The sequence below is a fragment of the Condylostylus longicornis genome, unplaced genomic scaffold, assembly GCF_029603195.1.
Source record: "Condylostylus longicornis isolate FDR11 unplaced genomic scaffold, ASM2960319v2 ptg000009l, whole genome shotgun sequence".
Taxonomy (NCBI): domain Eukaryota; kingdom Metazoa; phylum Arthropoda; class Insecta; order Diptera; family Dolichopodidae; genus Condylostylus; species Condylostylus longicornis.
The window spans coordinates 4667448-4694185 of record NW_026577978.1 but is presented as its reverse complement, the minus strand read 5'-3'; the positions used below and the strand labels follow the sequence as shown (position 1 = coordinate 4694185).

At 25.5% G+C, this 26738-nt stretch overlaps 1 protein-coding gene across 7 annotated transcripts in view; it reads right to left on the bottom strand.

Moving 5' to 3' along the window:
- The window catches only part of LOC129618628 (uncharacterized protein DDB_G0283357), a 155436-nt gene that overhangs the window by 72678 nt on the left and 56020 nt on the right, over positions 1 to 26738 (bottom strand). For 2 of the 7 annotated variants that reach the window (XM_055533482.1, XM_055533485.1), the window contains one exon: positions 8923 to 8983. The exons of the other annotated variants lie outside the window; for them this stretch is intronic. The gene's annotated coding sequence lies outside the window, so the exon portion shown is untranslated. The remainder of the gene's footprint in view (positions 1 to 8922; positions 8984 to 26738) is intronic. 7 annotated transcript variants of the gene reach the window in all.

The window sequence follows — 26738 nt, the reverse complement described above, 5'->3', positions numbered from 1 at the left end:
GGTGAACGAATAGATTATAAAATTTAAAAAGATAAACTTTTTTCAAAAGCTTTTCTAAAAATTTTTAAGAGAAATGTGCTTAAAGAAACTTATTAAATGTATATTAACTTATTAAATAAGGACGAATTTTTAAAATATACATAGGCACATATTTGTGTTTTTTATCAGTATATATTGCAGGTTTACGATCAATCCTTAAATATCGAAAATTTCAAGTATTTGTAATAATTTGCACTTTAAGTAAATTTCTCCTATAATAAGTACAATAAATTTTTTGCCTATTATGACTTTCATTGGTACTCGTACACTCCCTTACAACTATATATAAAATGTTATTATTTATCTGGAAAACCATTTATATCCATTTAAATGACATTTTAGAGATTATTTTTATTCCTCATTATTACTTTCAAGAGTGAATCTGTTAAAATTAACTACTGCGCAAATTAAAGTGCACTTATAAATAAAATTTGAATAAAGAATGCAAACCCATTATAACGATATACGAGTTTGCTATCTACACAATATAATGTAAGTAAGAAAAGCATGGAAAATATTCTTAAATATTTAAATACGATTGTACAAATTGTCATCCATTAAAATGTTTATGGCACATTAAAACATCTCACAATGTATGTATATATAAAGTTTATTTTACAAGAAAATTGGATGCAAAAATTTACATATTCTATGAGATTCAATTTATTTTACTATAAATATATTATTTGTAATATATTATGTAAATAAGGTATGTATATAAAATTATATATTATAATATTATTTATATGCATTAGGAAGGAAAATATTTGCATAAAACTTGTTGAATTTTAAAATTATTGTAGGCAGTTGCAAGCACATGTTATCACTTTAAAAACAAAGTTCTCAATTCAATTCAATATATAAGTACACTTATGCAGTTAGTAGACAGATTATTTATAAAGTGACATTGATTTCAATTCATTTTAAAGTATTTATGTACATAAATATATTTATGGATATGCATATACACTATTATCCATGACACTATAAATGCTACAAACATTAATATTAAATTTAATATGATGATAATTGTGGATGATCACTTGAAACAATAATTGTAAATTGGAAATGAGTTAATTACAAATTATGAAAACATTATTCTACGTTCTGTATTTTTGGAAAATGAGCTGTTTATTTACGTTCACTTTCGACATATGACTAGCATAACCTGTGTATTTTCATGAACCGATTTATGTTTGAACTGCACTATTTAATTACTCAATTGAAATATCAACAGCGATTCAAGACTATGTTGGGCCAGCGATTAATCTGCAAGAAATTTTACAGACTCTTTCAAAAAAATACCCCGGTTGGAGTAGTTCATTGGCCAAATTACTGAATTGAATTTTCTGAAAAAAGAGGCCAGAATTTGCATTATGATCGATAGTGATAAGTGATCTATGTCATATAATTTATAACTATAATTGAAATGGATCACGTTGATTCGAACAAGATATGTGATATACGGTGAGCGTAAACAATAAATTACTGAAATGAAACTTTAGTGATAAGTTGATTTATATTAAGTATGGATGTCTTGGAGGTACATTGCCTTACTGATGTAAGTTTACATGGAACACTGGCCGTTGGGGAGCATACGGCTAGACTAGAATTTCAATGCGACGTATCGCAACTGCCGGGAAATGAGCAAAAAGGAGATTAATTTTTCACTATCTGTGAGAGTGTTCGGCTCTGGGTGGATGCTGAATGGTTACGTAGGACAGAGCAAAGGCGACGGCGCTGGCCGAGATATCGAAGATTACCATCGAGGATTTAGATAGATTTCTTATGGAAGACTTTGCTATCACGTCACGGGGTAGTGGTAGCAAAACGGTACATTTGTTCTAATTGGAGTGTCGTGTAACTGCTGCACCGGCCATGTCAACCAACCAATCAACAACTTCTTCATTCACAAAAACTGGGTTCAAGGATGAGTCTTGGGATAAGACTCGCAATATATGTATAAAAGACGTTTTGTTGTCAAATTTTATATGGAATGTTTTTAAAGCACTTCCATTTAGTCTCTGTTTTAAAAAATTGCCCCATCATTATTTTATTACCTACGCTTTATATTTATTAAGAATCGATACACGTTACTTAATTAACATTCACAATAAATAGATATGAGTTGTGTAAAATAATATAAAATTAAAATAAATTTATATAGAAGTTCTTAATTAACACAAAAAAGTTATGATTAATTAAAAAAAAAGAACACAGAGAAAAAAATTATGATAATCGATTTAAATAAATTAATTGACAGGCATTTCTTCTATATTGAGTTTTTTTTTAATAAACCTACATTAAATTTTATAAAAATCAAATGTTAGTGCTATAGTGTACATGTTTTCAGTAATATTAACAATTAATTTATAATTACTAAATTAATTATTAATTTATAATTTTAAATTTATATTAAAATAATTGAAAATATTAAAAAAAATATGATATTGATTTAATATGAAAATTTTTAGAAAATTGTTTGTCAGTTTACTAGACATAGTAAAAATATTTAATTTCTTGGCTTACATTCATAAAACGGGAACTATATACTCAACGGGAACTATAGGAGACACATTGTTCTATGGAATTATTTAAGGTCGAATTCAAAGAGTTTTCTAGTGCACTTTGAGTGGAAAGCTTTCCATGTAATGGATATTTTTATGGTGCTACGTTAATAAAAAAATGTTGAAGAAAAAATTCATTGAAGTTTATTGGTACAAAGTTGAAATATTATTTGATACGCCTTCCACTAGTACATCACAGCAGAATGTTGAACCATTTTGTCAATACTGACGAGAGAATTCAATAAACGCACGACTCTTAATTTTGATTAACCTAATAATCAATCTAATAATTAAATTATTTTTTAATAATAAGTTTCATTGTAATATTTTAGTTACAGCTCATGTACCGTCACTTACACAATGCAAAGGATAGCTCGATAGGAAGTGAACTGAACAATCACGTTCAAGACCTTAAAATACTAAAATTTGTAAATTTAGATGGGAGCTCCCAATCTATTTTATTTATTTGTATGAATTCTTATATTAATTATTTACTAATTTCGGAGTGCACGCATTGCTTCTCCTAAAAAATTTTAAATTCCATTTAAAAAATATTTTTTCGGTAGTATAGTGGTGAGTATCCCCACCTATTTTAATATTGCATGATTTTTATTTTTGCGTACTATTTATAAAACATTGTTGTTTTGCTTTTGGTATAAATCTCCCAATCCTGTACAGCTATTCATATCGCATGCTATTTAATTGACGATATAATTTTTAACTAAAAAATGTAATTCTCACAAATTATTATTAAAATATTATGCATATTGCTATGAAATTTTTAAATTTAACAAACTTCCATAATTGCAATACACAGCAAAATATAATTGGTGAGAGAATTTGGTTTTATAGTTCTATGAATTCTCTGTTTTGTAATTATATTCTTTAAATATTTCATTAAAAAATTATTATTAATACAAGTACATATTAGTATAACAATATTTATATTGTTATATATTCTTTATACTTTGATTTTAATTATTACATTAATTAATATGTGCAGACTTGCTTGCATTTATAATATAACATTATAATTTGAATTTTTACTAAAAATTAAAATAATATTTAATTAATGAAATATATGACAGGTGTTGACATTATACTTTTGTTGACATTAATGAATTATAATATTCAATTATTTGATTGAATATTGTAGTAAAAAAGGCAAAAAAATAAATTTTGTATTAATGTTAATATAGAGAAAAATATTTGTGGCTTGCAAAAAAGGCGTTTTTAGAATTTTGTGTAACCCACATGGAAATGTGTAAAAATCAATAACTGAGAATTTACATTAAAAGTTCAACAAACGAACAATAAACATTAATTTAGAAAGTTTGATATTTATTGAACAACTACTCGAGCTTACCATTGGTCCAATCCTTGATAAACATATTCCCGGAAGTAATTCTATTGAAGAACAGTTTTAATTAATGAGGAATTGTATATTTCAATTTTTTATCATTTCCTCTTGTAGATTCATTCGGTAGTAAGCTCATTTTTGCATTCCCAATCCGGGTCGTGATGAGGATAGAAAAAATCCGCTTTCGATTACTCAACAGAAAATTTCATAATTCGGATAAATTCGGTATTATTTTATAAATGTGAAATTTTTCCGGCAAAATTCACATATCATAGTTATAAAATTCTGATCATATGCATTGCCTTTATGGAGTACCTTATTATAATGTTTTCAAATAATTTTTAGACGATAACGAACTTATTAATTAATGAAATTATTAACTGATATACATCAATTTAGATTAAATCACAAACTTGTATAAATTATATTGAAATATAATTTTTGTTTTTTACATTTCACCGGAAATTCAATAAAAATTTTTTAATATATATATAGAAAATTTTTTTCTTTACGAATGTGTCACAAATTATTATTTTTTTTTTGTTGCATATTTTGTGCTACTTAATTCGTGTTATCAGTCAAAAATAATTTCCATAAAAAACTTGCCCACCTATATTTTAATATTAATATTAAAAATTAAAAATAACTCCAAAAAAAAAAAAAAAAAACGAAACGAAAAAATTTTGCAAGGCAAATAAATTTTGAGCCATTTTATTTCTTAACACAATTTCTGACACATTTTAAAGCTGGATTTCTTCTTAATTTAAGCATTTTATATGGAAATACAAAATTAGATTTGCAAAATACTAAATTGATAGTATCGTCATCTTATGATACAAATATGTATAGTATTAAATAAATATTAAACGACACAACTTTTATATCGTGTTAAAGTTTGCGTATTACATTCGTTTAAGTTAGTCAGTTAAAAAAAAAAAAATTAAACATGCCCAATAAAAATATGCAATTTCCTGAAAAAGAAAAGTTATTTCAAGTTTTCTTTTCAGTATAACCAATATAATATGTGCTAATAATCAATACATTTCCAAGAAATATTTTCATATTTTGTGATTTTTTTTTTTGTGAATATATTGAATAATATTATATAGAGATAAACACACTTATACCAGATATTTTTGATGAAATTTTTTCTTACTTAGTAAAATATTACATTCGAAACATTATTTAATAAAAATGTATGCTAACATTGACTCATTCTTAGTAAGTTATTTATAAGATAAGCTAAGTGAAATATTTTTAATAATTTGGAAGCAAATTACAGGTTGACGTACTTTACGAGCGGTCACGTGATTTCTTAAGCAATTTTAGAAAAGATTTAAAGTTTAGATATAAATTGAGCTGAAGTATGTGGATGATTTGCATAGAATTATATTGGTCTGGAATTGAACACTAAAATGTTCGAAATTACTCTATTGTCGTTTTTCCGAATTATGATATATTCTGTTAAATGAACCAAAGATTATTTTGGTTTGGGTCTCGGGTTCGAAATATGAACGTATTTGCTATACAGAGCCTAAAGTTTAGACTTTTTCTCCTTTATTCATTTCATGGTTTCAACAAATCCTCAGAATTACACTCTCATTTGAACTAGAAAATTTATATTTGATCAGTATTTTCTCGATCTCCTTAAGTGTGGTTCGTCGTTATGGGGTCTAGCCACCTTCTTTTCCTACTGTGGGTTTCGATCTAATATCTGTTTGGGTTCGTATTATTTGGTATTCATAACGTGTGTTCCAGCCATTTCTATTTTCTTTCTTTTATAGCCACGTTTATAAGCTTCCAATACGCAATCGGCCATAGTGCTTTGTTCGTTATTTTTCTGGACCAGAACCTAATATACTGAATAATCAACAAACGGCTAGTTGAAGGAGTGTATCATTGTGTTCAATCTCAGGCGTTTAGTGTTGTTGGCGTTAATCCTGACTCCCGCAGTTTTCTTTCTATGATGTTTATTGTGGTCTACTTATCCGCATAATTATTTGTGAGCTAAGTGGTAGGTATCATCTAACTATCGTAGTTTAGATTTTTTAGTTTTGTCATGAAAAATCCAAATGTAAATGAGTGTAAAACAGGTTCTTGAATAATTTTCGCTTTTTCCCCGATTTTGCGCACAGATGTGAAACTTTTTCAATTTAATTAAAGAAATTATCGGTAGGAAACCCAATACTTCAAGAATTTTCCGAGTCTTGTGCCTCTCAAATGATATTTATTATGTTTAAAAACTGAAATTACCATGTCAAAAGTTATACAAAATCTATATTTTTTAAAATATTTTAGATACACATTTGCTACCATGTACAACTTACATGCAAACCTACATACACAACATTCTTCGTTGTGTAAATATTTTACACTGTCATAGCTAACATTAAGTATACAAAATATATTATGTTTGTATTTATTTTATTCTTTTTTTAATATTTTGTTTGATCGAATTTTAATACAATAACAAAAATAATGGTTGATAGTTACCTATAAACAAAACACAAAAAAAAAACAGAGAAAAATATGCAATTTTTATAATACTTAGAACAACAATGAAGAATAAGAATGAAAATGTGACGAAGTTGGTAAAAAAAGTTAATAAAAAAATATAAACAAATAAAAATAAAAATATACGGAATAAAGACAAGAAAATAAAAATTCAAGGTACAATAAAGAAGAAAAACGAAACACGAAATAGAACGCAAAATTAAGTTGAATTTTGGAGGGAAAAATAAAACCCAAAAAAAAAAACAAATGAATTTACGCTTTTATCGTTAATTTCGTTATAAAATATTGTTAAATAAATTTCCGAAAAAAATTAACATGAAATTCTAAGAAATTGGTGTTACTCAGATATTGTTGTTATTAATTTAAAATATTATATAAATTAAAATTATTCCTTTTAATTAAAATTTTACGACATTTCCATCTATTTACCGTCCCATAAGTATTTGGAGGCTTTTATCGGCAAAAATTTTCTGTCAATGTCGTACGAATAAGGAGTCCACATTGGCATGTATAAATTACCGAATTTTATGGAAGGCTTGCTCTTTGATTGTGTGTATAACAGTTACAATCCTGTGAGGACTGTGTCGATTATCGTTACTGACATGTCACAGCGGCTTAAAATTATCATATATTTATCATGAGGCAAATTGCAGATACAAATGAGATCTTTAGCATACAATATTCTGTTCAAATTTTTCACATTATTTGCATATGAGACCATTAAGTCTTTGATTTTGGCAGATACTGATTTGTCAATTTGTTTTATCCAATTTCACAAGAACTTCTTCTTTATTGTCCTACTTCTCTTCTATTTCGTCCTATTACATCCTACTATAGTTACGCTATTAAATGGCATTACAAACTGTGAGCTCAATAATTAATTTATTCTTTACAAAGTGCTATTATAAATTTAAAATAGTGTTACATTGAACCACAGAAAAAATCAAGAAAAAGAATCTTCACAAAAAATTTTAATATTCGGACCAATATTAATTTAATGTTATTCACCGCAATAAAAATAAAAAATGATTTTTTTTATATTAAATATAAATAAAATCACAAAATATTGTGACGATAATAAATTTAATTTAAATTTATCATAACAGTAAGGAATTATACCTACTAACATGCATACATATACATTTAATATTGACTGAAACGATAACCTTTTTTTTCAGAAATGTCGCAAGTAGGTTATAAAAATAGTTGACATATTTTTTTCTTTTTTATAAAATTAAAGTAAAGCACCTGTTTAAATTTTAAGTTTGCTTTAAATACGCAAAAATTGTGTGCTTATATACTGTTATACACATATATTTGTACATACAGATACTCGTATATACAAACACTCGAAAATTTGTATAATACAGAAAATACCTATGAAGAATGAATCAGAAAACGCAAATTATTTTTACCTTTTCATGACGCTTTTTTTTTAGCCAAATTAGAGCGAATCGCTGAATTTTATTTCACTACTTCTGTTAAAAAATAACTTATTTTTTTTTTGTTGTTATTCTTTTTTACTTTCGGTTCGTCATTATTATATTAGGTTATTGCATAATATGATAATAAATAAAATAAACGGTTTGTGTATAATGAATAGTTTCATTATATTTCTATATATATTATGTGGATGTCAGGTATAGTTGATCCATTTATGTCGTTCTCATGTCTCATGATACTTACATACATATACTTATGTATATGCAATACAGATGTTTTTGTATGAGGCTTTTTCCTAAACGTTCCATATAACAGCTATTTCAATGTTAACAATGTATTGAATTAAAATCATAAAATATTTCTGGTATACTTAATGTGTTATAAATAAATAATCAAAATGTTGACAGGTGCGATGTGTGTATGATTCATTCAAAATTGAGATTATTTGTTAAGAACAGAAATGACATTTTAACAAGTGCAGATATCGATATTAATTTATGCAAAATCTCTTGATAATAATTATGACAGATGTTAAAGTATAAACGTTTCATTAGCAGTACCGATTTAATTATTATTCTTATACAGTGTTAATATAGAGCACATGAGAAAGATACTAGAATTAATTTTAGAAAATGATTCATAAAGTCGTTAACCTAATACGGTGGTAATAGTGAAATTCAGATATGGTATAAATGTTTATTCTAGAATTGTTTTACTAGTATTTGTGTTTTTGTTATATGAAATTCAATCTCTCTTTCTACAGTTTTCCATTTTATTTATACTGGATGTTGTATTTCAAAATTTATTAATAGTATAATAGATTTTATTAACTTGAGAATACCGAAGTTTTTTATGGGAATTAACAAATATATAAAACAAATATTTAATTCGAAATATAAACATATGAAAACTGTTATACAGTACTGTTTATTAGAAAAACTGTTATAAATTCTGTAAAAATATTATTAAATGTAATAGAAATTTAGTAATAAAACTTACATTGAACTAATGGAAAATAGATGCATATTGATCAGTATAATAGAAAGGTGATTTGTTTTACCTGAAATTAAAAAAAAAAAATACAAAATATTAGTTAGAATAATTTTAAATTAAAATATATATTTAAAATTTACTTATTTAATTGTAAATTAAAAAATTTTGTTATCTAAAATTAAAAATTTTTTGTGTAAAAGTCATAATTTTTTTTTTAGTATGGCTGTTAATGTGAAAAACATGGTTCTACATACTCTATCTACTACTTAACGGAAAGAATAAGCATGGGATTGAAATCGGCTCAGTACTAACGGAACGGTTCGATAAATGATCTCCGGTACAAGCTTAAACATGCGGAGTCCGAATTGGGGAATTTTCGAATTCGCAACTAAGGGATATTTTTGAGTTTCTTGTTGGAACGTCATTGTGAATAATATGTACAACGTACACTTCGCCACGAATTATAGTAGAACCCAACAGAAAAACCAATCCTGTGTTCTTGTATTTCATTAGAAATCTCAAATTCATGACTGTTACAAAAATTATGTGCTTTCTAAGCATATTGTTAAAATTATTGCATATTTTTAGGGATTCTGCTATGATTAGAATGTTACATTATCAGCTGTGACATCGAAATTCAATTAAAATGTAAATGACTGTTATGCAACTAAGTATGCTATATGGTGTTTCTTCACCAAATACCTAACTAGTAAAATAATTTTCATATAATATTTTACATTTATTCTATTGTGAATAATAAGTAAAGAAATTATTCTCTTTTAAATATCTCATTTTGTGTTCCTTCTCCCTGCTCATGTATTCTCGTTCCAATTTTCGTTTTAAATATTTGCACGTATCTTGTCCTATTGAAGAAGAAATTCAAAACAGAAATAAGTGAAATTTTTCAAGGCAAATCAAAAATTGTTGGAATATTTTTTTAATAAAAAAAAAATTAATTTATTCATTAAAAATGATGTTCAGGAATTTTGACATCATAATTGTACATACATACACACACATATGACAAGTAATATTATAGGTATATATATTTTATTATATAGACAAGGTAAAATGCGTATAATTACACTTTCATTGAGATTCTCATAAAATGAAATTAAAAGTTAAATAAAAATTATATAACATTGACTAAATATAGATGGCGGGTATTAACGACCCAGTTTTCCTTAATAGTTTCTATAGAATTTTCTTGATACTTTTTGAGCTTTCTGTTCAGTTTTTTTTATTCTCAGTTTTTTTTTTTTGGATTACATTCAATTAAATGCCATAAAATTTGTAATTATAGAGTTTAATTTTAATTCTTTAGATATTATTTTAAAAATAAAAATTTTTAAATAAATATTAAGTATTCGTGAATGTTTTTATATTACTCGTATCGTATTTCTGAATAGTTAAAAAACTTACAGTGAATTGTAATCTGCTTTAATATGACAAATTGAAAACAAAATAAAGTATGCAATTTGAAATTTTAGGCAACATTTTATTTACAAATTTGGTATTTATACGATGTACAGGTATATTTTGGCGTGAATCCCAAGAGTAATAAAAAATTTTTAAATATCGATATTAAGTGTATGGTAATTATTTTATAAAAAAAATTATAATATAATGGTTAATCAATACGTGAGTACATTGTATAGAACACTAATAGATGCAATCATATAATGTTGATTTGTTTTCCATAAATGTATACTTAGCTTTTTAATGTATTAATCTTCATATGAAAATTATATAATCTTTAAACTAATATATAGGTTAGGTGAGGTTAGATCGACACTGCCACCGCAAGGTACATATAGTCCAGAATGGTTCGTTGTGTTGCCGCTGCATCTATTAAATCCCCTTTCACAAAAACCAACCCAAGCTCTTCAGAAACCGGTAATAATACAGGTTACTAAGGTCCGTACTACATAAAAAGGTAAATCACCTAATGCATCTCCACCCGTTTCCTGCCAAAGCTAGACATGAGGAAAAGAGATGGGTTATTGTCCCCTCCTCTTCAAAAATTAAGCAAAGCTCACAATAGTACAAATAGTGATGCAGCCCTGTCACGAATAGTGATGTAGCCTCTTAGCAGGCCTCAAATGTATTTACAACTTGTGTTGGCAAGCCATTTCATCCAGATATGTAATTTAAGATGTCTGTTTAACTGCTCAACCTTGATGTGTTCGACACTGGCTCGTGCCTCAGAATGAACAATAAGAGATGGTAAGTGAATAGAATTTGTAATAGTTGTTGCATAACAATTAAGAAAAATTAATATTAATAACGATTGTGATGTTAATTTAATGATATCGAAATTTTATAGAATATTCTGTCAATTTTCGTTCTCTCTCATGCTTACATTTTTCTCACATAAGTATTTCCGACAATTTTCCTATAGACAATATTATTTCAAATCGGTTTTTTACGTGTTACTAAATTTATTTTAAATATTTTCTAAATTTCTTTAAATTATTTAAAAGACTGCTATCACATGACTGCTTTAACAAACTTATTTAATTTCACTAAAATATTTATTGTTTTAATAATATATTAAAGCCATAAACGAGTTGAATATCGGTTTTTCTTATAATTTAAATAAATTAATCACTAATCTCAGTATTGTTCTAAATAATATCATATTATTCTTCTATTCATATAGTATTGTAAATTTCATTTTACTTTCTAATAGTCTTTTGTTTAATTCTATTGAATTTTTTCTATTGAACTTAATTTTCTATATAAACAGAATGAACTATATTCAATAAGTTGATTTAATATAAACTTGTTTCTAATTTTTGATCTAAGCATAATTATTTATTAAGTGAGTATAATATATATGTCACTTCAGTTATATATTATGTAGGAATGTATAACAAAACCAAATTCAATAAAGCACATTAAAAACTTTTTAAATTCACCTTAGTATTTGTCAATTCACCGCAAATATTTTTTTTTTCTACTTTTTTTGATTGATTAAATGTATTCACAATAATAATAATATAAAATCAACAAACTTAAGTATACATATATAAAATTCGTACAGTTTTCAAAATATTATGGAATCAAATGGAAAAAATCTTTTACTTTCAAAACCACACAATCATTTGGAAAATTGTATTTTATTACAATTTTGTAATAAATCAAATGTAAATATTTCATATTACCTATTTAAAGTATATTTGTATATAGGTAATTGTAACTGTTATACAAATTGATTTTGCATATTTATATACATATATTTTATTTACATTAATATCATTTATTTTGTGTTATACATTTTTTTTGTAAAGTGGACTTATTATACATGGATCTTAAATCATCTTTGACTTCTTGAAAAACTTGTTGGAAAAATAAATATTTGAAATTTTTTTTACAATATTTTATTAAATATCACATGTATAACGTATGCACATACAATGAACAAATAAATGTTATACGTATACTTATGTTTAAATAAAAAAATTTAGCAAATATAAAAAAAATTATTTTCCATTTCAAAATAGTGAGAAAATTTTAGATTTATTTCATTTATATTTCGCAAATTTTTACAGTAAAATCGGTAATATAACAATTTTATTGTGTGTGTTATACTATTTTCACGACCTTGCAGAATATATAAAAGAATGCAATTTAGGATCATACTGAAAAAAAATCGTTGCGTATTGAATCAATCTTCATAGCATAGTGGCCTATCAATGGAAGAAGCTTCACTCTCTCTCCGAAGATTTTTATTAAAGCGAAAAGATAACTTGCGAAGACAATTGTTTTCACGATATTATGTAGATACAGGTTAGTAATTCGCTTAATGAAAACTTAAATTGCACACAAAACTGGCACAAGACTTCAGGGTGTGGTTTTCCGCCCTACAGTCCCAAGAGCAGTGAAAAGCGGAAAAAGTATGTGTTTATGAAAATAATTTCGTATTTTTTCAAACTTTCATAATAACTAACGAAAAGAAATAGTACCTTAAATCGTAAAGAACGTCACAGGTACCACACGTGCCTATGTAAAACGTATAGTATCACTTTTAATTAAATTATCAACTAGTTAACACTCTCACTGCAAACCTAATTTCACTATTAAACAATTTATTTCGATGAAAATCAATCGTTCAATTGTGAAAAAATTGCATTTTTTTTTTAAATTCAAAGATTTCACTGTATTTAACCGCACCAGTTTAATGGAAAAAAAAAATTTGGTCAAAAACATAAAAACTTTTTTATACCATAAAAATCTTTAAATTGTACAAAAAAAAAAATTACAATTCATTCGGATCACAAATCACACAAATCTTCTTTTTACGATTAGATTTTGAATTTTGATTTTTTTTTCTTATTTTGGTGTGTATATGTACTTTGGCTTTTCTTTATAATATTTCATTTTAATATTCTGATCACATTGTTTAACTAACCTCTATATTTCTCAATCTCACGAAGTGATAATGCAGCATATTCCTACAATTACTTTATATTTTTATACACGTATGTATGTACCTATATTTATTGCTCTTCGCTACATTTATAGAGTTACCTGGTGTTTCTAAAAAAAAATCTAATGGCGCGGCTATTTTAACTCGTATTTTAAGTTGTACGATCGAATATGAACTGAACGCTTCTGTTTTTCTGCGAATAATTAGTATTTCTAATTTTATATTAAAGGTCCGTCTTAATCGGATACTCATATGTTTTCTTCTTGTGAGGACACATCGAATACTGTTATACAATTATTAATATAAATATTAAAAACAGTTATACTCGGCTATACAAAGTTTTGCTTTATTCTGATTCTGCCGTTTTGAAACTGCTGTCTTATTAAATGCTTTATCACAATGCAGAGTCCATATACTTGCTTGTGATAGTTTTTATTGAGTGATTAAAGTATCTTGTACATATACATGAAAATTTTAATTTTATTGATACACCTTGTTCGTCAATTTAATATCAAGCATACATCAGTAACTTACTTACCTAACTAAAACTGCTTTATAGATAATAAAAATAGCATAGTAGTGACTGCGACAATAATGTTGCTAGGTGTAATTGGTTTAAAAACCAATAATATATTTTAAGTGTATAACGATGAAGATGATGATGACGACGACTACGACAACAGCAACAGCAATAATAGCACAGTGAAAAATAAATTGAGAAAGAAAAATAAAATATAGAAAAGAAAAGCATATTAAATTTGCATTTTGTTGCAGATGGTAACAAAATAGATAACTAAGTAGATTTATAAGGCAAAAGTGTAGGTAGGTCTAGTTACTTATATACATAGGTTTTGACTATACCTATATTATATCGCGTTTGCTGCATATAAAAATAAGTACAAATCTCTATAGCATGTACACTGTAAATAGCAAGAGTTTTATGAATGAATTGAATAATTATTGTGTATTTGACTGAGAAAGGATGATTTCAAGTGAATATTGAATGAGTCTGCCTCTGAGTTTTCACATTTTTTTCTTGTTTTTTTTTGTATTTAACTATAAGACGATAAGATTTTATGTAAATTTTAATATTCTCTATTCTGTTTTTATTTAAAGTAATTTTAATATTTTTTTTTTCTTTCGTATTTGAACAACTTAAATGAACTAGAAATATTGTTTGGAAAAAGTTTTTTCTTTTAAATTTTTTGCATTAAGTATAACAAATAAAATAATTGTTCCGTTGTCATTCTGTTCGAATATATTAGAAGTATGGCACTCGACAGTATTCGGAATTATGCTAGGTACACATGCGATTATTAAAATGTGTTATGAATTATTAAAGAGTTTTGATTTCAAATAAGCACAAATAAGCACAAATATTGTATGAGCTAGAGTAAATCATAAATTTTTAAGTACTTGATATAACTTCATAATCTAAGCAATATAATCAGAGATAAGTGTCTGAATATTAAAGATTCCGATACAAAATTTTAAATTTTAGATTTTAACAAATTATTCAAAGAATGCTGTCGAAATTATAATTAGTTACATCCGATATTAGCCTAAAAATGTAACTGAAGAATGCAACTTATAAAAGGTTTACGTATGTTGGCGTGGCCATATACGTATGTGATACGTATATGAAGAAATACCTTAAGTAGAGAACTGAAGAATACAATTACAAATTATAAAAAAAAAATTGGGTTAGGTCTCATAATTAGTATTTTACTCTTAATAAATTTAAATATTCGTTTTCTAAATTTAAGTAATAAAGTGTTAAAAATTGAGGTTTCACACAATGATTTTTTATCACTATTGCTTTCATTTTACAAAAAAAAAAAAAAAAATTATGTATTTCACTTGAGTATAATTGTGATATCGTGAATCAATCAGGTCATTTTATTTCTATACCACCAAAAATAGAAAATATATATGTATATAGGGGAGAATACAAAAATCGGAAGATTGACATTGAATAATTTAAAAAAGAGAGAAATTAATTTAAATATTTCTAGGTATGGGATGTGTACGAAACGTGTAAGGAATTTTTATTGTTATAAAAGCAAGTGTTTAGCGATTTTTTTTTTTGATTTTTGCTATCGGAAGTATTTTTATAAATGGTAAGGAGCGGAAATGAAATTTTTTTTTTTATTTTTATCGAAGATCAATTATAACATTTTTTTTTAAATAATTTTATTCTATTCTAAATGTACTTGAGTGTTAAGTTAGATATAAACCTTTAAATTGATTTTGCTTTACTTGGTAAAATAGATTTTAGAGCTGTCGCCGTGATTTACCAATATTCTTAAGGATTTCTAGCAAACTAATGAAATTTTTTCTGGAAATTTTAGATTGAAAATTGTTATTGTCTTGGTAGTGCGTGTCAGAATTTGGCATTTATTCAAAATTAAAATGTGGTAGATTGTTGTAAACAATAAATTTTGTTTGGCTGAATTTTTACCGAAAATTGCATACTTTACGGATGTATGTTAATTCAAATTGATTTTTTTTTCAAATTTGGTTCTTTAAAATTATCAGATGATTTTGCAAACTTAAATCAATTAAAGTAAATTTGAGTTTTCACACCATTTTTGAATATTATTCGTATAATAAATTTTTACTGTGTAAGAATTGTATAACACTAAGTAAATATGTCTTTTAAAAGAATTAAGTTTTATATGAGAAAATATTTTAGTTTTATTTCTTAGAGCGAATAACTACTGTACTTAATTTTAATTATTTTAAAAATTTTCTTAAAATAAAATCTTAAATTCTGAATTTCTCAAAAAAAATTTAAGAAAATAAACTTGAATTTAGTTTAACAGTAAGTATATCTTTTCAAAATAAAAATTCTTTTATAAAATATAAAACAAAAATTAATGCATGTGTATTATAAGATAATCGAACATAGGGGTATAAAAAATCAAACGTTACAATGGTGATTTTGTCCCGAATTATTCAAGTCTAAGTTTTAATTTTAATTATGGTTGGGATGCAATTTCTTTAAGAATTATCTTATTCCCGGATTTTGAGTATTACTGAAAATTATGGAGTTAAAGTTTGTAATTTCTAATAAATAAAATTTCTTTATTTCTTGAGGTCTATTTAATCTTTTCAGTTAAGACATGAAGTTTCTTATCACAATTTATTTTTTTCAATTTCAGAATTGTACGGCCAATTCTCTTTATTATTACTGATATTATATTATAAATGGAATCACGAGTTTAGTATGCTAAGATTTTTAAATTAGGGTTTTAAAAATATTAATATACAAAACAGTGCACCGTACATAAAGGTATATTTAAAGTAAAAGATTTTCTTAAAATTCTTTTTCTTAACAAAAAAGGGAATTTTGCATTTTTGCAAAAAAAAAAATATTTAGCTTTTAAGAGGTCGACAACCTTTTTAGTTTGACTCTCAATATTACGCCAAATTCAAATTCTTAGGTAAAATTTTGCCCTTGTTGTACTTGACTTTCAGTTTTTAATTAGATTTTTGTTGAAAATGGTGTTGAATATTGCAAAATTTTAAAAATTACAAAAATAATAAAAATTTACTATTTTACAGAAATTAAACTTTCTTGTTTACCTGATCTACATATACATATATACCACTAAGCTAATTATTTCGGCTAAAACACAAAATTTGTGTAGTTAGTTCGCATAGAATTAGAATCTAGGTCATATAGGAGATCTAATGACTTATTTCTAGTGCGGGCCGATATCGTCTTGGCAACATTTCACATTTGATGGGATGCTGTTCGAGCCACATGATCTCATCTTGGCAACATTTTACGCGAAAATATTTTTTATGGGATTTGTTCGACACCACTGTTACATTTTATATAGCTTGTTGCTTATTATTACCGTTAACAATATTCATGTAAAAAAATAATATTGAAAAATGTTTAATGTTGAAAAGTATTTACACTCATGAAGCAATTTATCTAAGTAATAATAAAAATGTAACATGCAATATAACTATGTATATACATACATGTGCTATACATACATACTAACATCTTTTCTTATAAGTATTAAGAATAATAAAAAGGAAAATAGTGTTTATTCAACAGAAAACAAAAAATCAAGGAAAAATAATAAAAATAATGAGAAGAAAGGAGACATGAGTAGAAAATATACAAGACAAAAAAAAAAAGAAATAAATAACAATGTATTAAATGTGTACTTTTTGGGGTTGTAAAAATCTCTGTTTAAATAAAAATGTTAAGTGAGAAGATAAATAGTGCATTTTAAGAAAAACAATGCATTCCATCCGGTTCTATATACTCGAATATACGTATGATGTATACGGGCAAATATACATTTAACATGATGTGTAACAAGTAAAAACGTTTCAGTCGGTATAAACCGATTGAATTATACCCTGCACCTTTCGTTATTGAGTAGCAATTACTCGAACCTGTGAGATCATTCTATAGAAACTTCACGGACATGTCTGACCTAAAATTGGACATCCGCCTGCTAAGTTTCATCAATCTGACCTTATAATTTTTCAAAATATTTAAAATTAGCTTTTGGAGTTGTATGGTAAGTACCTAAACCTGTCAAGCAATTCCATCAAAACTTCACAAATATATCTGATCTATAATCGGACATACAACTGCCAAGTTTCATGAATCTGACTTTATTATTTTTCCAAATATTAAGAATAAGCTTTTAGACTTGTATGGGATCTACTCGAACCTGTTCAGCAATTCCACCACAACTTCAGAAATATGTCTGACCCATAATTGGACACATGACTGCCAAGTTTCATGAATCTGACTTTATTATTTTTCCAAATATTAAGAATAAGCTTTTAGACTTGTATGGGAGCCACTCGAACCTGTCAAGCAATCGCACCAAAACTTTAGAAATATGTCTGACCCATAATTGGACACACGACTGCCAAGTCTCATGAATTTGACTTTATTATTTTTCCAAATATTTAAAATAAGCTTTTGGGGTTGTATGGCAAGTACCCGAACCTGTCAAGCAATTAAACTAAAACTTCACAAATATATCTGATCTATAATCGGACACACAACTGCCAAGTTTCATGAATCTGACTTTATTCTTTTTCCAAATATTTAAAATTAGCTTATGGAGTTGTGTGGCAGGTACCCGAACCTGTCAAGCAATTCCTCCAAAACTTCGGAAATATGTCTGACCCATAATTGGACACATGACTGCCAAGTTTCATGAATCTGACTTTATTATTTTTCCAAATATTAAGAATAAGCTTTTAGACTTGTATGGGAGCTACTCGAACCTGTCAAGCAATCGCACCAAAACTTTAGAAATATGTCTGACCCATAATTGGACACACGACTGCCAAGTCTCATGAATTTGACTTTATTATTTTTCCAAATATTTAAAATAAGCTTTTGGGGTTGTATGGCAAGTACCCGAACCTGTCAAGCAATTCCACTAAAACTTCACAAATATATCTGATCTATAATCGGACACACAACTGCTAAGTTTCATGAATCTGACTTTATTCTTTTTCCAAATATTTAAAATTAGCTTATGGAGTTGTATGGCAGGTACCCGAACCTGTCAAGCAATTCCTCCAAAACTTCGGAAATATATTTGACCTATAATTGGACACATGACTGCCAAGTTTCATGAATCTGACTTTATTATTTTGCGAATATAAAAAATTTGCTGTTGGAGTTGTATGGCAGCCACCCGAACCGGTGCAGCTATCCCATTATAATTTTTAGAGCATGTGTAGAATATAATTGGACACATGTATACAAAATTTTATATTTATAGCTTTATTAGTTTTTGAAATATTTAAAATAAACTCTTGGAGTTGTATGGCAGCTACCCGAACCCGTTGTCCGACTTAGTCCAATAACAATAGGGTTCGTCCTTGGCACAAAAGAAAAAACTTGTGAAAGTTTGGTGTCGATTGCATTATTGGTTTTTGAGTTATCGTGCGATCGGACGGACGGACGGACGGACGGACGGACGGACGGACGGACGGACGGACGGACGGACATGTCTAAATCGACGCAGAATTTTACGCTGAGCAAGAATATATATATATGTCCATACCGCAGATGACTCCTTCAAGTAGTTACAAACTCCATACCAAAGTTAATATACCCTTCACGAAGTGCAGGGTATAAAAATGTAATATGTATAAGCATTTAAATAATATGTTGATAAATCGTATGCTGTATGCTCCGCTGTCTTTGCAGGATGCTCCGTAATTTTATTTAAAGAAGAATGTGAAATACCTTGTGTTGTAATTGAATAATATTTCAGATTTTAGTTGAGTTGGAATTTCTTATTCGCTAGTTCTTCATTAGATACTAATAATATTAGTAAGTTTTAGAGCAAACGCATTTGATTCAAAAATTAACACCTTTATTCTTGTAAACTTTTGTCAACTTATGTATAGAAATTTTATTTAAAATTTCAGAGAACAATTAAAATTCTGTACAGAAATGTCTTCTTATATTAAACTGAAAATTTTCATAGAATGTCCCCTCAAATTTTTTGAATATGTTTGAATATAAAAGAAATACTGTTGAAGCACCCCATAGGTACGTTTTAAGTTTATTTTTAAAAAAAAAACGAAAACTATTCGAAATGGAAATTTCTTTTAGGGTTTTCTATTTTATTTTTCTACTTCTTACCTTTGAACTTGGTTAAACATAAAGTAAAAAAAATAATGAGATTTTTTTTATTATGAACGCTTAAACGCTAAAACTTGTATTATGTATAGCGAATTGAAGGTATTACCCACAGGGAGTTTAAAATTGCAAAAAAAAAAAGAAAATATTATTTGAAATTATTATGATTTCAAAGAAAATTTTTATTTTAATTAAAAAAAAAAATGCATTTTATAGTTGATTATGTCAATTAAAATTTATATTATTCGAAAAATATTATTCAAGTGTGCATTTAATATTTTTTTGTCAAAAAAATAATTACGGGGTTTTCGTTTTTAAAAATAATAGAACAAAGTAAATTATTTTGAAAACAAAATTTTGTATTTAATTTGAAAATTTGTTCTCATAACATTAAATTGAAACAAAGCAAAAGTAGTTATACTCATATACAAAATCCAAAATAAATGGTGCTTACAAATTTTGGATACTCTATTTGGAATCTTTTATATATAGAATTAGATCATTAGGAATATGTGAATTAATTGCCGCAAAAGAATGTGCACCTCTGAATCGTGTTAGTTTTAAAAATGAATTTAAGAAAATGATGATTCCACACTTAGTTCTATGTTGGTAAATGATTAAAATTAAAATAGAGCTTTGCATATACATAAGAAACCGGAGAACGTATAAATATTCTTCATATAATAGATTGCCTTTCATTATCTCGAAATAAATGGGAATATGTCTTTTTCTTAATAGTATTAGGATAGGCAAGAAAATTAGTTATAAAATCATAATTTTACATAAACCGAACTCCTTTGTAAGTAAATTCAAAGTAAATTTTATAAATTCTGCCTATACCCTCTGAGTAAGAAGCACCACAAAGCATCCTTGCAATATTTAACCTCGTGATGAGTTCAGGTACTTTGCGAAAATTGGAAGTCCGCAATTTCGTCGTCGTGAGTGTATAGTTGTCAAGTATTTTCCATGTTCAACTAACGAAAGCATCACACACAAAATTTTTGTTGAAATTTATTAAACCTGCTCGAGCTTTTTTCTTATTCATATTTTACTTCATGTTTTTTCTCTTTTTCTTTATTACTCTATTTTAAAATTATAATTTTTACTCTCTTTATTAGTATTGCCATTTTTTTCTTTTACATTTTCAATTAATAAAGGGAAAATTCATCAAAATTTCATTTATATGTCAACTACACATAATAAATATAGTAGAAGAAAGAAATGCATGCATTTAATGTTCAATTGGAAACCTAATTATGCCGGCATATTATACACACATTCATATTCTATTCATTATTAGAAAAAATTCATATATAAAAATATAAAAGTGGCGATATTTTACAAACACCAAGCTGTAATGAAACCTATAATTATACAAAAAGTTACTTAATTAATAGCATTTTTGAAAAGTGCCATGTATGTATGTACTAGTTTTAGTGGTGTAAGTATATTGATTCGAATTCACATATTGTACTTTATTACATATCATGTAAATATATAAAGTGGTAATGCAAATAAATATTTTTTTTATTTCAATGTGTATTTAGATATGTTGTAGATTATAGTAGTATTTTTAAGGGAATGGAGTGGGGCAAGAGGGCCTCTCCCGGGCCATCCCTAAGGGACTTAGACAGTAGTTGCCGAAAGCTTAGGAAAATAATTGCGACACCGAACAGACAGTTGCTGGCAGTCTCAAAGGATGTTAACGGTGGTTTCGTCGGCCCGCCCAAAAATAGGTAAGAAATATTATAATACCCAATTTTGCCTTCACTTTTTCATTCATAAAATAAGTAAATTTTACTAAATTGAAAAGTTTTAGTACCAAATCAGATCGTATTTCTAGCAAAGACGCTTCAGTGTTAATTCATAAAGCCGCCGTAGAGTTGAAACTCTTATACATTTTTTCATTTTCATACTAAAAATTTCGATAACCTACTGTACAATTTTTTAAATTTTCAATTATAATATTTTAAATTAAATTAAAATAATATTGTTATTTTTTAACATAATAAATTAATCTTGTTAGATAACATGTATAAAAAACACTTTAATTAACATAAATTTAAAACATAAAATTTATAAAATTAAATTATAGAACACGAACCAATTGTTTATTATTTCATGTATGTATATATATGCAATATTAAATAACCAATTGTTATCAATATTTTATTATAGGTAACTTTTAAAGTTATGTCACTATATATTATAAGTATATCAGGATTTCCTTACAAATTTAGCACCAAAACCCCTATTATTATAATGTTATACCAATATAATTACCGTGCAGATATATGTAACATTAAATTAATGATTTTTTTTTTAAATTATGCCTTTAGTATTTTAAAGAAAAACATGTACATATACAATATACTTATTGGTCAAGGATATTTAAAAATCCAGCCGGATCTAAATATTTCTTTTATTTTCATATTGCGTTTTACTTAAAAATACACTATTATAGTGAATTTATTTAATATTAATATGAAATATTTTGAATGAATTTTAAAAATTATTAGAATTTTTAATTTTATATAAATTAAATATAAACAATGTTATTATTATAAACTTTTAATTATAATCTTGTAGAATTTGTTAAAGAATGGCAATGTATAATTTAATTTACATTCTAGAGAACGGAAACACTAATTTTTTCCAAAGTATCCGGCATTTTGAATAAATTCTATAATACATTCTAAAAAATCTACTATTATACAAGAAATTGTTTGAATTTAAGTATATTTTGAGAAAAAATAGAGAAATTTTTATAACACAGAGAAGCTAATAAATAATTTTAGCGTTCTAAAACTCTAGTTTTAAGTGCAGATGGCGTAGTAGGTATTATTTCTGTGGTTACAAGTAAAAAGAGTTCAAGAAGAAATTACTCGTTTAAAATTTTATTTCCAAATCGAATTTACTACAATTTTAACCGGTATTGTGTGGTTAACAGAACTTTATTAATTTCGATATTATGGAGTAAAAATTTTTTAAAGTTACTAATTTTTTTTAAAAATGCTATGATTTCCTTAAAAATATGAACATTTTATAGATTATGTTCAATCACACTTTCATATATACATATATATATATACTCATCTCCGTTAAAATTAATAATTGAAGCTGAAATATAATTTATATTTATGTCTTATCCCAATGGATTATTTCATACATGGTTGTATTTAAAAAATGCTAAAATGCATACTATAATTTAAGCTTTTTATTCAAATTCAATGAACACGGTAAAAAAAAACATGTACATAATATGTACACCTACACCTACAAACATTAATTAAAATGTTTAATATAATTGAAATAAAGTAAAATTAATTTTATATTAAGCAAAGCAATAATGAAATCATTGTTAATTTGTACATAATATGTGTGTATGTAAGATTTTTTATTAACATGTTAATTTCACCTGCCAATTTCATAAATATTTTCTTCTTATACTCGTACTAATTTTATTTAGTATTTGTTATGATTTAGATTAATTTGTTGAATTATTTCAGGCACGTCATTCAAATTAATGTAAAATCACTTATTAAATATATTAAAAGTAATTGTGTTAAAAATTTTTTAACATATTTCCAGAAAAAATCAAATTAAAAGGGGAGTAAGTATAATTTGGTTGTAATAAAAATGCTGGTTCAATAATTCCTAATTGGTGAAATGATATACCACATTTGTAACACTTTTATCATATAGATAGCTGCTGATTACAAACTAAGTACATTAAAGAGAAATGATGTTGCCAATTGTAAACGAAATGACTTAAATTCTTGCCTAAAATAATCCGTCGATTATTAGGAATCATTAGGAATAAGTGAATCAATTGTCGCAAAAGAATCTGCACCTCTGAATCCTGCTGGTTTATTAAAATTAATTTATCCGTCGAGGGCTGTGAATCTTAAACGGGTATCGTAAAATCAGCAAAAAATCAATATTTAATTGAATATTCATATACCACATGGGTGTCATAATAAGATTTTTGAATATATATAATTTTGAATTTTTAGAAAAAGTTGGTCTTTAATAGGTTAATAAAAGACAAGTAACTTTCATTTAATTTAGAGTACATACATGTCTGCAATTCTTAAGGAACTTAAAATCAATATAATTAAATATAAAATTCTTAAAATATTAATTTGTAATTTTTTGAATAACAATTACAAAATAATTTTCTTTTCCATAATTAATTAAATAATTCTCCGTTATAATTCTCTTAATATATCAATCAAAATTAATTATATAAAAATAAAATTAAATTCAATTTTAAATAAGAAAAAAAAAATCAAAATAAGAAAAATTCGCCAATTTTCAATGCTAAAATCGCCCAAGAAGAAAAATCAAACCATAAGTAATAAAAAATATTTTAAGATTTTTTTTTATTTCATTTTATTTGACCTTGTTTTATATAGTCTTTTGCGAGTACATAATGTAGTTTTCTGTTTAACATAAAAATTTGCAAAAAAAATAAGAGAAAAATTAAAAAGTCAAGAAAATTATTCGTGCATTAATTACAATTTTAAAAAATTAACTTGTTGAATAAAATATATGAAATATTTAGTAAATAAATACTATATGTACATATATATATTATATTAAATTTATATGTAAGAATGTGGATGTTTGGGCATTGTATGTAAATCAGTAACTATATATGTATTAATTTAGTATAGCAATATCTTATAGTCATAACATTTAGTTGGAAAAGTATAATAATATGATTAAAGTGGTATACACTGTTAAAAATTTAAGTTCAAAATTAATATAGAATTTTCTTATATTCATATAAGGTAGAAGATCCATAAAGTTTAAAACCTATTATAATTAATAATTTTTAAAATATAATGGTTTGATATGAAGAGTATAACAGTTAAATGAAAAAAAGAAACACATATTGTGTTAATAAGTAAGTAATTATAATAAATTATTTTTCAAAATTCTAGTAAGATTCATTTAATTTAAAATTTATAATTAGCTTGTAATATATTAGTACTATTTACATATATGGTACTAAAGTAACAAATTTTGGAATATTAATTGTTATACTTTGTAAGAAGTATATGTAAAGAAGAATTTTCTAATATAACAATTTAAAAAATTTTCATTATTAATTACTTCATTATTTATTTAAAATTTTCGGTTTTATTAGAAAATTCATAAAAATTTCTTGAAAAAATCGGAAATTTATTAATTTTAATAAAAGAAACCCCAAATTTATACCTCAATATTCTAACAAATTTTTGTAAAATTATATATAAATTTTTAACAGTGCAATAAATATTTGTTTTAAATTAGATAAAATGAAAAAGTATAATAAATAAATAATATAAGTATAATAAATTTCTATATGATTTTTATACTTAATAAGTAAAGATATGTTAATTAAAATGTGCAATATGAAATATTAAAAAAAAAGCAAAAAAAAAAAAGAAATTTAATTATTTTATATATTTTTTTAATATTCGAAATATGCAAAAAAATAATTCAGTTTATTAGTTGAAAACGAGATTTTTATAAATTTTAAGTACTAAAACTACTCTCTTTTATTAATCATAAAGTTAAGAAACTGTGCATATCCTATAAATCCTGTTTTAATCCGTTTCCAGGATGAAAAATAGCAATTTATGAGTCTATGAAATAGTGACGGAATAACAACCATATTATTCATTAAGTATATACACTGTACGGGAATTTAATACCCAATCATTTTATCTATAAAGGCCCGGTTTATAGGTATTCTACATTTCTAAAATAATAGAATCTAAAATAATTTGAACAATAATTTTCGGCAATAAAATTCAGAAAATAATAAATTTTCAATACTACAGCATAAGTTTTGTATTGAACTCTCTCAACACACTTATGGTATACACAATACGATATGACATAAATATATAATTCATAGTAAAAAAAAAATACAACACAACAGCTAACAGTAGTTATTGTACAGTAGTTAAAAGTAACTACTGCATGTATATATAAGAAAATCCATAATAATTTCAATTAAATACAAAAAAAAATAAAAATTAATTACATTTCTCATTAATTATAAATTTTTTTTTTAAAACTACATTAACTAACTCTAGTATTATCTAAGCAAGTAAATAAATAATATTATTTACTTGCATTATTTTCTAAATTAATCGATATTGATTGACATTATTATTACACCTGTATACATTTTTACCATATCGGTAACCTTTAATTAACGATTAAACAAAAAACAAAAACAACAAAAAATTTGAGTTAAAAAAATCAAATAAAATTTCATTCTTTTACCCAACTTATATGGTAGTAAAAAAAATATAGGTTACTATAGGTTACGACGATAGTAAAAAAAAATGTGAAAAAAAAAAAAACAAATACAAATTTTAAATAATAAGAAAATTTTTTATAATCTTTATGAAAAAATTTAGGAACAAAGTTATTTTGAAATAACAAAGTTTGATGAATCAGTTTTCATTGATGACTAAGCTTTGTTTAAAGTCCAAAATTGTATGCAGTTGTTTATACAAACTAAGCGAATTATGAAAAAGTTATTAGGAATAGATGAAAGAAAACATTTGCCCTAACACTCCGAGAGTGTCTGAATATGATAAATGCTTGTAACTTGCAATGTTATCAAATTCTCTTAAATTTTATATTACAATATTGTTAATAAATTGCATAATATACACAACAATATAATATTATAGTGTCACACAATATCTAAAATAGCCACTGTGGAATAGAATA